The following is a 17,077-nucleotide window of genomic DNA, read 5'->3' on the forward strand; positions in this document are numbered from 1 at the left end:
AGCTAAGTAACACATTCAAAAATCAAATAAAACACACCAATAAAACATTTAATTAATGGGGATGAACACAGAAACTAGCCTCATTATGAAGCCTCTTTTTAAATGGATGTCAACTTATCTATAGTCTCTTATGGCTGGAATACACTACATGATTTTTGCCCCGATTTTCCACAGATTTACTGTCTGGAGAAGTTGATGCTAGTTGCCAAAGGTCAGAGCCAGTCTGCAGATTTGAGTTGACAGAATCTATAGAAAATCAATTAACTTAACTTAAAGTGACAACCATCACTTAATATTTAAAGTCTGTTTAAGAAGTATTTACATAGACGTTCAATGTGGAAGAGCTTAAAGAGAGCACACTGAGCTTAATTGGAGCAGCAACAATTTTTTATAAATTTCATGTAATATTTATTAAAATGACAGGATTTTGCTAAATAAATAGTCTAGGTCATGTATTAAGTTCATACATATTTTATTATGAACAACTATTATTAACTATATCTATGAAATTATACTTTTTCTTATTGATGCCACACTGAAGCTGTGATTTTCATGGTAGTGCACCCTTTAAGCTCACCTTGCAATCATATGAAATCTTAAAAAATTACAGCACTGTAAAACCACAGACCAGCAATAAACTGACAATTTATAATATTATGGATTTAAAAGTACAAGCCAGTAATGCCTGTTAAGTAATATATTAGTGTAGCACACAATCTTATACAGCTAGTCAGCTAACTGTGTTCTGTAGCATCTGCGCTATGCTGCTAAAACTATCTTTTGGATCTAACTGTAATTATTTCCCACATCCAAGTTCCAGGTTATAATCTGCAAAAGTCTGAACATTCATCTCTTAATTTTACAATAAGTAGTGAATCTTACAAAATAAAGGCTTAAATATCTAAAAAATGCACATTTAAGGAGCTCCTCTTTTGGTGAAAGTTTTCAGACAGCTTTCAGAATGGCCGCCAGTCAGTGTGCACACATGGAGACATATCTCAGCGTGCACTGATCTGATTGACTTGAAATTACAGGAGGAATGTAGTAACAAACACATCAATTGGTTAAGACATCAAGTAGGATAATAAATAATTTTTTCTTTTTATAATCTGAGTTCAAATATGGAAGTGTGCTTAACGGGTACGTTTACCTTATGTCAACACTGCTAGTAATACAGAAGTGTTTTAAAGAGGCAGCGGTGAAGTGCTCACGAGTTTTCAGCGGTCTTAAATATTGTTTCAGCGTTCCGTATAGGGTTAGGAAGATCATTCCACCAGCAAGGAACAGCGTTCTGGAACGTGATGTTGTGCCTCTCTGTGATGTGCCACACAGCGTCGCTCAGTGGTTGACCGCAGGCTTCTGGACGGTGTGTAGACTCATAAGAGCAGCTGGAACATGATGGAAGTCCAGTACTGCAGTCTAGAAATGACAAGGGCCTGGACTGAGTTAAACAGAGCCTGATCCACCTGACGATGTGCAGAGCTGGTTCTGCTTGGTCTGTTAGGGTTATTGTTGATGACCGTAGCTGGTGAATTGTACTGTACCGTTAGAGTAGCCGTGAAGACGAGAAGCTCTGTTTTTGCTAGATTATCTTTATATACGCTGGAATCGTCTGGTTAGAATGAATAGTAAAGCTGTGTTTCTGCAGCAGAGCAATGAGCGCAGATCAAGATGACATTGTGTTTGATTGTGTGTCTTTGTGTGTGTTGTGACCTGTGAGCTCTTAGGATTGTTACTCTCTCTCTCACACACACACACACACACTTTATCAGAAACATTGAGACAGGCCGACCCATGAGGTCTGATGTTTGACAATCTTTTCATTAGAAACAGCATCTGCTCTTCCTCCGTTTGTACCATTAATAGAAACGTGAGCTCCATAAAACGGCTGGACACACTGCCAGAGAGAGAGAGAGATCGCTAGCAGTGTTTGTTCTGCTGTATGTCAGGCAGAGATGAGTCAGACCTGCAGGCATTAGCAGCCTGGACATGACGTGAGTGACGTCATCAATCCCATCATGCACTGCTCACTTCACATTCCCTTGGTTCCTGCAGAGCTCACTGTACTGGAGTGATCACATGACCACACACAGCGCTTCTCTGGCGCTGCATCATTCGTTTATTAATAGCATTCTGTGTATGTTTGCGTTTATGATCATGTGATCAAGCTTGTGTGTTTAGACGATTGAAACAGCTGGACAGACGGAGAGTTAGAGACTGTCTGACAGGTGTGTGTGTGTGTGTGATTTTACTTGAGTCAAAACGCTCACCGTCCTCCTCTCTGTCTCTCATAATATCTGTACTTAGTGGGCAAATGAAATCCAAGAGCTCTCTCTGACCCTCCATAGACAGCAATGCAACTGACACGTTCAAGGCCCAGAAATGTAGTAAGGACAGGGACGTTTACAGACATTTTGAGGGGCAGGGGCTCAAGTGGAAAAAAGGGCACTTATATTTTATTTTTTATAAACAAAACATTAAATATATTGGGGTGTGCAATATTGACAAAATATATATCTTAATATTTTATGGGATTTTATCGATAACGATAATTAGACAATATTTTGCTGAGTGTGTTATTAGGGATGCAACGATACCATTTTTTCCAGAATCGATCCGATACCAAAAATTCTGAGTATCGGCTTATTCCGATCCGATACAGCGCAGTTTTTAAAAAAAAAAATCAGTTTAGAATTTCTATACTGCTGTGTGTTGACCTGATCATCACTCGTGTGTGTTAAACACAATCAGCTAAATATAGACAACTTCATTTTAATTAAAAATAACAAATGAAAATAAATATATAATCCTAATATGACAAAAAATACTATTATAAACTAGACTAGTGGATAATTCACCAGCAAAAGTTATTCTAGAAAAATCATGGGTGCACAATAATTTTATAAAAACATTAAAAAAAAAAAATATATATATATATACTATAAAATTAAAAGACATTTCTTTTAAATGCATAGCACAGTAATGAAGGCAGCAACATATGATTGATAGAACAGAACAAAAAAAGACTATTGATAATCTTTCATTGCACAAAAGTAAAATACAAAAGGGTATGGCTCCAATACAGAGAGCGGCACAAAGCGCTTATGTGCATCCCGTGCGCAGAATGAAGCGCTTGAAGCAACACGGAGTCACAGCGCTGCGCTTAAAAAACAAAACAAAAAAAAGAGATATTGTTACGTAGTGTATTATATCTGTGCGATATTTTATTGAGCCTTTTCTTTTAACAGTTTTAAATCTCAGTTATTGTGCGCTCTTGAAGAGAGTTTCATCGTTTTGACTGTAGTAACCGAACGCGACACGCAGATAGAATGGAGGATGACAGACAGCCGCAGCGGAGAGAAGTGTTTACGTGAACTTGACTTAAATATTCATCTATACTTCACATTAAACTATGGAACGGCTTCAGAACACTTGAAATAGTGCACAAAAATGTTATGGTGCTTTATAATGTTTTTGTGCATTTCGTGGGGCTTAACAATAACACAAAATAGTATATGCACAATATCTGATTTAGATCAGTCTCGTCTGACTGATACCTGATCCAGCAGAAAATGCCAGTATCGGAGCCGATACCAATACTGAGCATCGGATCGATGCATCCCTAGTTATTGTGCTGATATCTTAAAGGGTTAGTTCACCCAAAAATGAAAATTAGCCCATAAATTACTCACCCTCAAGTCATCCTAGGTGTTCATGACTTTCTTCTTTCAGACGAATCCAGTCGGAGTTATTAAAAATTGTCTTTGATCTTCCAAGCTGTTTAATGCCACTCAGCAGGTGTTGCAGTGCATCAGTCCAAAAGAAGTGAAATAAAAAGAGCCCATCCATAAAAAAAAGTGTCTCACACGGCTCCGGTGTACACGGAAGCAGCTCCGGGCGGATGACGTATGAGGTCGGTCCAATTTATTTGATTAATTTGAGGTCGGCTCAATTTATTACATACCTCCCCAGTCTAGGGAAGGAGTAATAAAGAAAGTGGTGGAGGTATGGAGGGAGCTTTCCCCTTCTACTGACTCACACGCAACACCATAATCGATACAAAACAGAATAAAATGTATTGAACACAAGGAAGCAGACAGAACTTCAGGAGGGGTCAAGGCCAACATAATTAACAGAACATACTAAGTCCCAAAAGCAATCTACCTAATCTATCAAACAAAAGAGAGAGAAAAAAAAAACAAATATTACACCAACTCCCTTGCTTTCCTTAAACAGGAGAAAAAGGGTAATAATAAATGCCAACCACCTCCCTACAGCTTCCCACAAAAAAAACAAACAGAAAAGCTCTTAACAGAAAAATAAAATAACTCATGGTTTGGGTTAAATGAGTCCTCCCACAAGAGGATTAAGGATCTTTCAACACACTTATCAACAACAAGTTAACCACAAACACGAGACGTCAGCAGAAGGGACTCTTGTTCCAAGCCTTCACAATCCAGACATCTCAGCTCTGCCTTTTAACTACAAACATTTCCTCTAGTGGGCCAATCAGGATAGTGCAGCAATCAGCAGGATCATCAACTAATTGAACTCCACCTGTTAGTCCTTAACAGTGTTTGAGAGAGAGAGAGAGAGAGAGAGAAAAGCAAAACAAAACAAACAGAGCACATGCACAAAAGAGACACTCCCACTTATGGCGCTTTTCCACTGCGTGGTACGACTCGGCTCGGTACGGCTCAGTACGGCACGGCTCGGTTTGGCTCAGTTTGCGTTTCCACTGCAGTTCAGTACCGCTTTAGAGTGGGCGGGATTATTCACATGTCGTTATAGTTGCGCCGCCTCTACTGCCGCGACTCCTAAAAAACTTTTTCATTCCACGTCGCCCCATCAAGCTCTCGCTGGATCCGCTCCTCTGCTATCAACGAGAGGAACGTCTGTTCTTCCTTCAGACTGCTGCACATTCAGAAACAGTGTCGTGTGCTGCTGCTATAAAATCCATCTGCAGTGTCACAGCATACATTGGCAAAAGTGTTGTTCACCAACTTCATTTTAGTAGTAAGAGCAACATGAGCATAAAGGCAAAGAATCCATTTTACTGGCTTTTAAGCCTCATTGCCTAGCAACACTGTTATCAATTGCCAGTTATGTATAGCTAATAATAAAATTAAAGATATTTTGTAAGGCTAAGGTTTACGCTGAATCAACATGCTAACGTCCAATAGGCATTTGACTTTTTCTGCATCAGAATAAAAACCTCAATGTTAATCTGTTATTACATACCTCTCCAGTCTAGGGATGGGAAGGAGTAATAAAGAAAGTGGTGGAGAAATGGAGGGAGCTTTCCCCTTCTACTGACTCACACGCAACACCATAATCGATACAAAACAGAATAAAATGTATTGAACACAAGGAAGCAGACAGAACTTCAGGAGGGGTCAAGGCCAACATAATTAACAGAACATACTAAGTCCCAAAAGCAATCTACCTAATCTATCAAACAAAAGAGAGAGAAAAAAAAAACAAATATTACACCAACTCCCTTGCTTTCCTTAAACAGGAGAAAAAGGGTAATAATAAATGCCAACCACCTCCCTACAGCTTCCCACAAAAAAAACAAACAGAAAAGCTCTTAACAGAAAAATAAAATAACTCATGGTTTGGGTTAAATGAGTCCTCCCACAAGAGGATTAAGGATCTTTCAACACACTTATCAACAACAAGTTAACCACAAACACGAGACGTCAGCAGAAGGGACTCTTGTTCCAAGCCTTCACAATCCAGACATCTCAGCTCTGCCTTTTAACTACAAACATTTCCTCTAGTGGGCCAATCAGGATAGTGCAGCAATCAGCAGGATCATCAACTAATTGAACTCCACCTGTTAGTCCTTAACAGTGTTTGAGAGAGAGAGAGAGAGAGAGAGAAAAGCAAAACAAAACAAACAGAGCACATGCACAAAAGAGACACTCCCACTTATGGCGCTTTTCCACTGCGTGGTACGACTCGGCTCGGTACGGCTCAGTACGGCACGGCTCGGTTTGGCTCAGTTTGCGTTTCCACCCCAAAAGTGAACCGTACCGTGCCGTACCATGCAGTGGAATAGCGCCATTATATAGGTCCTGGGACGTAACACCCCCACCGTTAAAGTTTACATCCCACTGGATGTCAATCAATTATTGACACTTCAACTTTGATAGATAGGCCAGGGTTATACCTTTTTAACACATGTTGTATAAGCATCCAGTGTCCATTTGAATGGCAGAATGCAATTAGAAACAGAGATAACAAAGTCTCAAAAAAAAATTCTCTGCACGTTCACACTCAGTAGTTTCAATACATTTTCTGTAAACACAGAGCACATTAATAAAAGGAGCAACAACAAACAACTTCTAACTAAATCCTGGGTGTGAACCATACAAGCATAAAAAACACTGTAACACCCATTTGATAAAGGGGAGAGGAGACTGAAGGGCAGTGACAACATTTTCTTCCATTCACTCACAATCAACCCCTTTCCATAGAAGCAAGGTACACTAGAGATGGATACTTTCCTAGTTTCCAAGTCAACATTAACACAATTCTCTGACGAAGGTTCTGATTCTTGTGCTTTAAGCAATTCTCAGTTGACTTTTAAAGAGATCATGGGTACCATCCCTGCTTCAGAACAAAGTTCAGGCTTAACAGACAGTTCATCCTCTACAGGAATAGTCACTGGAAGCATAAACTCTTCAGAAGGGTCAAAAACATCCCCAAGTCCCTGTGACTGTGAATGCATCACTATGCCAGGAGAAAACTCAGGGCACTGACTAGTAGTGTCAGGCTGCTCAATAACACTAATGTTGTGTACATCGATAGAAGATGGAAAGACTTCACCACCTGTGAGGTCGTTTCCCAAGATAAGGTCAACTCCAGCAATAGGCAGCTGTTCACATACTCCTAATTTAACAGGGCAGTTAACAAGATCAGACTTCAAGTTAACATGATGAAGAGGATTATTAACACAAGCCATCTCAATGCCGCATACCAACACATCAGTGCCAGCATAGGAGTTAGTGGAGAAAGGCAGAATACTCCCCAATATGAATTATTGAGCTGATCCTGTATCTCTTAAAATCGAGATTGGTCTTAAGTCAGACTCAAACAGGGATACAGAACCAGACAGAAGAAAAGGTTGAAAAGATGTCACTTCAGCATCATTCACCGTAGGCAGAGACTGTACAAGCGCAACTCTTTTAGTCTCGGATGTCAAACTTTTCTGCTTCCAATCTTCACTGTCAGAAATTAGATGATTTGGGGCCAGGCAATAAAAACATACACGCTTGTCACCCGTATGTTTTGAATCAGGCTTGCACAAACTCTCTGATTTTGAATGACCTGCCCAAACCGAATCCGTAACGGTATCGTCAGCGGGAGATCGATTTCTCCTTCAAATTTATCGGCGACAACAGCAGCATCAGACAGCTTAGTCACCTTTTTCTCATTTAAGTGCACAACAATATTCTCCGGCAAACAACTTTTAAAATTCTCTACCAAAATTAACTCTCGAAGTTGCTCAAATGTGGACACTTTACTAGAACAACACCATTTGTCAAAGAGATTACCCTTCTCTCTGGTAAATTCTACGAATGTTTGTTTGACTGATTTCACATAGTCCCGAAACTTCTGGCGGTACGCCTCGGGTACCAATTCATAAGCTCTAAACACGGCAGTTTTAACAATGTCATAATCTAATGACTGTTCAATGGGCAAAGAAGAGCAAACTTCCTGGACTTTACCCTCCAAATTACATTGTAGGAGTAAAGCACACATATCTTTTGGCCACCGAAGTTTCACAGCTACATGTTCAAACGTTGTGAAATAGGAATCTACTTCTGCTTCACAAAATTTTGGAACCAATTTGATATACCTACTAACATCAAAATCTGCTACCCCTGCTCCATCACCAGGAGTCGAAGCAGCTGGGGCAGACAGAGATCCCAGGCAAAGGAGAAGGGGTCACCAGAACATTATCAGACAAGAACTGTGGAGCAAACGACCTACGCTCTCGTTCACGATCAATCTCTAATTCAAGCTCCCGCAACCGCAACATCTGATTATCATATTCCTGCTTTTTAACCAGTAGGTCTAATTCTTTCAATTTAATTGCCAACGGAAGCTCAACTGGTTTTGTCTCAGGAACAGGGAGTGACTTTACATCAGAGCCCTCAATAACAGAGGTCTTATCTCCAGTCCCACCCTCCTCAGACTCATCAGGTAAAATTCCTTGATCTACCAAAACCTTTTGCAAATCAGTTTTAATACTACGTTTAGTCGCGTGTCTGGAAACTGAAATATTAAAAAAGTCAGCCACTTGTAACAAGTCATCTTCATGGCACTTGTTAAAACACCTCAAATGAAAAAATAAATGAATATATGTATATCATAAAAAAAAACTCCCCAGAAAAAAAGGGCACTTTCTCTCGAGGAAGAAAAAGGGCAGGTGCTCAAGCCCCCTTTGATGTCTATGTGTGCACGTGCCTGAGTAAGGACATTGATAAAATGGTCCATGTGACATCAGTGGGTTAACCGTATCATATCTTATGAAGCTACGAGAATACTTTTTGTGCGCAAAGAAAACAAAAATAATGACTTCATTCAACAATTTCTTCTCTTCCGTGTCATTCTTTGCTGTGTGTTCACGACAGTACCATGACGCATGCGTGTGCATTCCTCTGCTCGTAAACAATGTGCAGCGCATGCGTGTTCTACGACAGAACGCCGGCTCCTGCGTCAGCAGCACCACACGCATGCATCGTGTTACTCTCATGAACGCACAGCGGAGAATGACACGGAAGTGCCCACTGTGATGATTGGATAACAGTTGTGTTTTTTTGACAGCCTACATCCTGCTGTGATTTAGGTAAAAAACGAATAAATACTCAGAACATATCAAATGAACTGTGATAAAAGACAAAGCAATAGTGATCATGTAATGAAAACAGTTGGACCAAGTTCTTACTGTCGCGGACTGGAACTTTATTAAAAATAAAGTTCATCCACTGTTTTCTAATGTTGAGATCAGAAGGAAGGCGATACAAAGACTGTTTTTCCAAAACTTGGGACTGCACAGCGACTTGTTGTCTTCGGAGCATCTTTATAGTTTAGTCACGAGTTTTATAGGTAGAAACTCTTGTGTTTGCGGGATGCGGGAGAATAAAATGATTCGCGGGACTCCCGTAAAATAAATATCTAAACATAAAATATCTAAAAACATATAAATTGTTATTCATCTATTGCACAAAAACAACAACAACACCTAATATAAAGTAAAAATGATTAAGAGGCGCAAGCATAGGCAGAGCCTCCACCTAAAACACGTGTTCAAAGCGCTGAGCAATGTAGCCAATCACAGACAGATCTGTTGATTTCTGCAATGCAATGGCCAATCAGAGGTGATTAAGTTAGAATCCACTCACCGCTCAAAACCCTGGAGTTCTTGCGCAGTCACCGGCAGCGCTGAAATTTGCATGCATGCTCACGAATCCTCTCATAACACACAGTGTAGACATTGTGAAAGATTCATTGTGCATATATTCGTTGTGTTATAACAGAGTTTTATGAGATCGCGATGAACTGAGATGTCAACTTTTTAGTGATAATAAAGGGGGCCTGTTTGCTCGCATTCTGCCATGCCAAACCATGCATACAGCAGCCCATGCTTGCTTTTCTGTTACAGTGCTTTGTGAATGTTGATGCTTAGCCTAAATAAATATTTTATCAGGAGCGTTTATACTGGTATGCTGTGGAACTTAGGAGATGTTACAGAGTTAATGTAAATTTCATGGATGTACTGAAAAAATCGATATAGGTTGCTTTTATGAGGGTTTTGCGGGCGGGAGCAGGACAAGATAACATATATTTCTATGGGAGCGGGTGGGACTGAAAAATCCGTCCCGCGCAGGTCTCTAGTGAGAGGCACCTTTTTTATAAATTGTTTTCTATTGGCAGTGAGCGTTTTGCGCGCTGTTTATGTGCCCCAGGCGCCTAGTGTTTTAGCCGCCTGCTGTGCCTCGTGTTTTGGTAGGAAAGCTCTGAGCACCTGAAGTTGAAAAAAAAAAACTCTGAGCAGAAAAGCGCCATCTTCATTCGCATTTTTTCAATTGTCCAATCGAATGATTGGAGACCATTGTGGTGACAGAAGTTTACGGTTGCTTGGAACGTCAGGAGACTGCAGTGATGGAGGAGAAACTTGTGCTGGCTGCTGCAGGTTACCCGGAGCTGACTTCACGAACCGCAGTGTTTAAAGTTTCTGGTTATATGACCGTTCACTTAACAGCAAACCAAAGATTCTAGAGCACGTCGCGCTATAACCCTTGATTAGATTGACAGAACACACTGCTCTTTTCTAAATTAAATAAGTCAACTAAAAAAAGTCAGTGCAGTGCGGCTCGCATTTTCAAACCTAAAAACCACCTTCTGTCTGATCAGGCCTAACAAAGCAGTGTTTGTAAGTGCAGTACTGCTTTGTTTACAGCGGTTACTGGGGAAACAGCTCTATTCCTGCTGTTCCATCAGCGCCACCTGCTGTCAGACAGTGGAGTTACATTCTCATTCATTCTGTCTACTGTTTGTCTTCAGACCAATGCAAAAATGGGAACTAATTATTGTTGTAAATCTTTACCTGTAGATGAAAAACAAGCAAATGTCTCAGCACTTCGGATAATAATTTTGCTCTGAATATACTTTATTGTATTTCAAGAGATTTTTATGGACTTTTATCAGACAAATAAGATCCAGAAACCATGGCATTTGACAGCGGAGATGTGGTGTGTGTTCAGGTGAGGAGGAGTTACTCTCACGGGACGTACCGCGCCGGTGCTATGAGGCAGATCAGTCTGGTGGGCGCCGTGGACGAGGAGGTGGGCGATTATTTCCCAGAGTTCCTCAATATGCTGGAGAAGTCGCCCTTCCTGGAGGTGTGTTTTCCACTGTCACTCTTTCACACACACTTTTCTTTTGGCAGCAGCATATTGACCTGTGTGTGTGTGTGTGTGTAGCGGACGCTGCCGTGGGGGACGTTCTCCAGTCTGAAGCTGAAGAGCCCGACAGACAGTGACGATGGGCCCATCATGTGGGTTCGGCCCGGAGAGCAGATGATCCCAGTCACAGACATGCCAAAGTCTCCCTTCAAACGGAAACGGTAACTCAGCAAACTTCACTCATGTGTGTGTGTGTGTGTGTGCGTGTGTCTCAGCTCTGTGTCTAACTGCATTTTCTCATCAGACATCAGAACTCAGTCTGTCATGATCCTCCTGTCTAATATCAGTCCATAACATCATCATCATGAGCTCCAGAAGTTCAGATCAATAACATCAGTGCTCGAATGACTCTGGGTGTGCGCACACACACACACACACACACAAAAACATGAAGATGCGTGCAGAGTGTAACATGTAGTGTCATTGATGCTCAGTGATCAGGAACTGTGTGTGTCATTTGTTATGGAATGATGATGAAATTCATAATTATTTATTTTTGCAGGTCGACTAATGAAATTAAAAATCTTCAGTATTTGCCGCGAACCAGTGAGCCGCGCGAGATGCTGTTTGAGGACCGGACCAGAGCTCATGCTGACCACATCGGTCAAGGGTTCGAACGCCAGACCACTGCTGCTGTGGGAGTGCTGAAAGCCGTCCGCTGCGGGGAAGGGTGAGCGAACACACACGCACTCACACTTGCAGACAGACTCACACACACACTCACTAACTCTCACACTTACAGACAGACTCACACACACTCTCACACTTACAGACAGACTCACACACACTCTCACACTTACAGACAGACTCACACACACACACTCACTCACTCACTCACTCACTCACTCACACACACACACTCACTCACACACACACACTCACACTTGCAGACAGACTCACACACACACTCACTAACTCTCACACTTACAGACAGACTCACACACACACACTCACTCACTCACTCACTCACTCACACACACACACTCACACACACTCACACTCACACTTACAGACAGACTCTCACACACACACACACACAGACACACACACACACACAGATTCAGCCGACACACAGCTGTGATTCCTCTGGAAGCTGTATGAAACATCTCTCTGCTGTGGTTTGTTGGTGTGAGCTGGTGATCTGGATTGTTTGTGTTTTCTTGCAGTGCTGATCCTCCACGCATAACCAAAGACGTGATCTGTTTCCACGCGGCTGATTTCCCTGACGTGGTGCAGCGACTGCAGTTAGACCTGTATGAGCCGCCTCTGTCTCAGGTGAGGTCACTTCCTGTACTGACCCTAACCCTGCGGAACACATCCTCTGTGAGACCCTCGCTAGTGCGCGATCCGGAGCACTGCCGTCCAGGCGTGGGAAGAGATATGTGTTTGACGTCTGACTGTAATATGTTGTACTTTGCTCTAAACTCTTACTTCAAGGCCAGATACACATTACAGCTAAATTCATTGCTCAATCCTTTAGTGCTCAATCCTGTTCTGTACACACATTATAGAGTAATTTATGGGAATGATAACTGCATTCTACAAACAAATGAACTCCTGATGAATTCAGGTAGTGATAACTGGATGCAGTGTGTACAGAACTGAACAACCAGTTATTAATAATGTATTTAAACACGAATCAGAGATTAGTCTCTTCTGTGTGTGCAGTGCATTTGTGTTGCCAGATGCCAGGAAAAACAGCAAACATGACAAGCTCATAATAAACCTAAATACTATTCAAATGCTTTACGTTGAAAATAAAATGTAAATATTGTGACCCACACCTTCCACTTTAATAACTCCATAAAGTGGCTCTCATTATGATCCAAGCCCAAATGACCCAAAGACACAGCGACCTGCGAGAGTTCACTGCGAAACAGCCATCCAAGCTTAAACAAAACCTCTGTTCACTGTGGGTTAGTTAAAATTGACTAACGTGACAAGTCTTTATAGACAAGTCACTTTAGTCCAGAAGAGCAGATATCAGCAATGCCAGAATGTTGCCACTGTGTGAATCATCACAGTTCCTTACACACACAGAGCGATGATTTAGGGGTATTTGAGTTAAAAAAAACAAAAAGTAGACAAGTTTGATGTGCAGTTTGATGAGTGTCCTGCTCATTCTCTCTCTCTCTGTCCAGTGTGTGCAGTGGGTGGATGATGCTAAACTCAATCAGCTGAGGCGAGAGGGAATCCGCTACGCTCGTATCCAGCTCTACGATAACGACATCTACTTTATCCCTCGCAACGTAGTTCACCAGTTCAAGAGCGTGTCGGCCGTGTGCAGCCTCGCCTGGCACGTGCGTTTGAAGCAGTATAATCAGCAGCCCGAGGAAGAGGAGGCTCGTGAGGAAGGCGAGGAGCTGAAGCAGCACATCAAGCAGGAGTCAGCTGGCGAGGATGGCAGAGCTGCAAACACAGACTGCAGACCTGCGCAAGAGTCGCCGTGCGTAACGCAAATAAAGATGGAGCGGGCGGAGCTACTCGCTGACAGACCGCCCAAACCTCCTCCTGGAAGTAACAGCTCGACTCCGCCTCTCGTCTCCTCTGACGGGCGACCCAAAGCACACCACACGGCAGAATGTCCAAGCACTCCGTCACACCCGTCACGCAACCCCACAACCGGTCCACACACACCCAAACACACACACACACCAGCACCAACCAAACACACACACACACCAGCACCAACCAAACACACACACACACCAGCACCAACCAAACACACACACACACCAGCACCAACCAAACACACACACACCTCCGCCTCCAGATATCTCCATTCTTCCTCTGTCCCCAAACCGGGCTACACGCCCTCAACACCAACTAAACTCAGCCATTCTGCCAACACAACCAAACCCATGCAACCTACTAACACATCCAAACCAACACAACTGGCTAACATAACCAAACCAACACAACCCACTAATGCGACCAAACCCACACAACCTACTAACACAACCAAACCAACACAACCTACTAACACAACCAAATTCACACACCCTACTAACACAACCAAACCAACACAACCTACTAACACAACCAAACCAACACAACCCGTTAACACAACCAAACTCACACAACCTACTAACACAACCAAACTCACACAACCTACTAACACAACCAAACTCACACACCCTACTAACACAACCAAACCAACACACCCTACTAACACAACCAAACTCACACAACCTACTAACACAACCAAACCAACACACCCTACTAACACAACCAAACCAACACACCCTACTAACACAACCAAACTCACACACCCTACTAGCATAACCAAACCCACACATTCTGCGAACACAGCCAAGCACACACACTCCACACTAATAACCAAACCCGGCCCCAAACTGAGCTCTGGACTGTCAATCAGCTGGACTGCTCCGCCCCTGGCCCTGCCCCAGGCCACGCCCCCTCTGAGGCCGGACTGCCCCCCAGACTCTCTGCACCCAAAGGCGGTCAGAGCTCACCTGCATGAACCACACAAAGACTTTTTATACTGATTTGTACAGAACGGTTTTTAAACGGCGCTTCATTCAATCATTTTATTTCTACTGTCTACCGGTTTTTCTTTCTTTGTAACCGGTATGACAAGAGCAGAGAATCCTTCTGTAAGACAGGATCAACATCTCTCTCTGTCTCTCTCCTGTTTCTGGTTGTCATCATGGCAAATGTAGCTCGTAACTCGCTCCTCAGTGCCTGTCCGTAACTGTGAAATATCCAAGCACTTCGGCTCGGCTGCACTGAGAAAATTCTTCAAATCCAAACAGGTCCTTGAATAATATATTTTCAGTTGTAGGCTTTAGTCTTATTAGAGCTGACATGAACATATATATATATTTTGTAAGATGACACAGAATTCTTTTAAAGACTACAGGCTTTTCCATAGAGCTTATTTATATCAAGGGTTTCTTTGGTTCTGTTTGATTCGTCAGCACTGTAGTGTACATAACGATTTTTCTAAAGGAAATGTGTAGTGTGATTTATACTGAAATCAGAACCTCCTAATAAAAGGTTCGGTTTGTTGGATCGGTGTCGTGTCTGTAAACCTCGTCGGCCGTCTAGCGTTTGCATGATCTGAAGCTACTGAAGAGAATTAAAATATCACAATATCTGTCTCGCATCCACACCGTCTTCTGGGGTGTGATTTTTATGTATTTCTGCTGATAGCAGGCTGTCTTTCAGTAGTCACATTACCAGTGCTTTCTTTCACCTCAGAAACATCACTAAACTACGAACTAAACTCTGGAACAGATTTTCTAGGACTGTTCAGGACTCAGACTCATTCTCTCAGTTTAAGTCAGGACTGAAGACTCATCTTTTAGCCCAGCATAACCCGTTCATTCCTCAGTCATAGTTTTGCTGTATTAGTCCGGTCTGACAGAAACACTTTTCCTACTGTATGAAGTGAATGGCATCAGTGCTAATGATATTCCTTCTCATCTGCCATTATATCCTTAGAGTCTCAGGTCTGACGAATTCATAACTGTGCCATGTGACCATCGTAAACCAACTATTATTGACTGTTGCACTCCTGTCTTCCCTGTTTGAGCTCACGGAGACTGAACCACTGCCACGTCTAACCTGAACGTAATCTATGTCAGCCGCATCAGTAAATCAGAGACCAGCCTCAGACACTTGTTTGTTCATGTTCATGTTCAGATTGTTTAGCCAGAGGCCGAATGAAGCGTTTCGTTTCACATTATGAAGTCTCCCTGATTAAACATATTAGATTTAAAACTGCTTAAGTTTAAGGCATTATAGGCACAACAGTATGGCTTTCTGTGAAGCTGCTTTGAAATTATATTTATTGTGTAAAGTGCTATATAAATAAATTTGACAAATTGGCTTCATTTTCCACCTGGTAATAAGATGCATTTCTGTGATCGGACGAGTGGTCAGCACTAAATACAGGCCGGATTTATAAAAAATAAACTTGGCGTAAATATGTACGCACCATGCAGACATTCAAGAAGACCATGCATACAAACTGTTTTTCCTGGAGTGAGAAAAGTAATGAAGTAAACGATGATTTTAAACTCAGTTTTCATGTCGATACACACATTTACATTAAATATTCCACTCTCATTAATGGAAATAAACACTGAAATTACATAAAGTCATTACGCATAAGTTTACGCATATTTGTAGTGGATGCGCTTGATCACTTTTCCTGTGGTATGTTATGTTTTAATGACAGCAAGGAGTGCTATAGGTGCACAATAGTTCATCTTTAAATTAAACTGCAGATCTCATGTAATGAGAAAATATTTTTAGCGAGAACAATGATCAATGATGCGCACTTCAATATTGTGGCGGACACTGCTGGATTCAGTGGAACGGTCTATTGTTCGGTTTGAATAGGACCAATGATAATAGCTTACTGTACAACCACAGCTGCACAGAGGTGTTAATGTCGTGTGAAGGCATCTCCACAACATTATGAAAAATACCACTGTAGATACAACTTGAAGAAAACAGTAAGATTTGCATGTTTCCTTTTTAAAATACTTTGTCAGTGACGTTGACAGTTTTATTTACACTTCAATAAATATAGGCCTATCTGTTTCCACTAAAAATAGCCAAAAGATGTTCACCTTATGATCAAAACTGTATAGATTTATGGCTATTTGGCCAGTGGAAATGAAAGATTAAATCTATTCTAAAATATTTATCTGAGAACAATTTTAAACCGTTTTTATGGATATTTTGATATATTTATTTTAAAACATAAGGATATGGGATGATTTTTAGCAATAAAAATTGTGTATGCAATGAATGGCATTTATAGTCTGTATCTCATATTTCCTTAATGTCTTGTACCTTTGACGGTGTTAAACTTGGTGTCACGTGGATGGGAATATGCATGGAAATGATATGCAGATGAGGTTATGCATAGTAAAACTAGGCGTAAGCTCCATATTTGGTGATTTCTGGGAGGAGTTGGGGTGGAGATGCACGCACGCACAATCTTCCCCTGACTGGGAATTATAAAAGGATTTTTGCGCAGGTTCTGGCGTACGCCTGGTTTTATAAATAATAGCTTTTGTGCATACATACACTTTTAGGATGAAATCTACAGAGAGTTTTAT

Source organism: Sinocyclocheilus rhinocerous, unplaced genomic scaffold, assembly GCF_001515625.1.
Source record: "Sinocyclocheilus rhinocerous isolate Xijiao unplaced genomic scaffold, SAMN03320098_v1.1 scaffold2682, whole genome shotgun sequence".
Lineage (NCBI taxonomy): Eukaryota > Metazoa > Chordata > Actinopteri > Cypriniformes > Cyprinidae > Sinocyclocheilus > Sinocyclocheilus rhinocerous.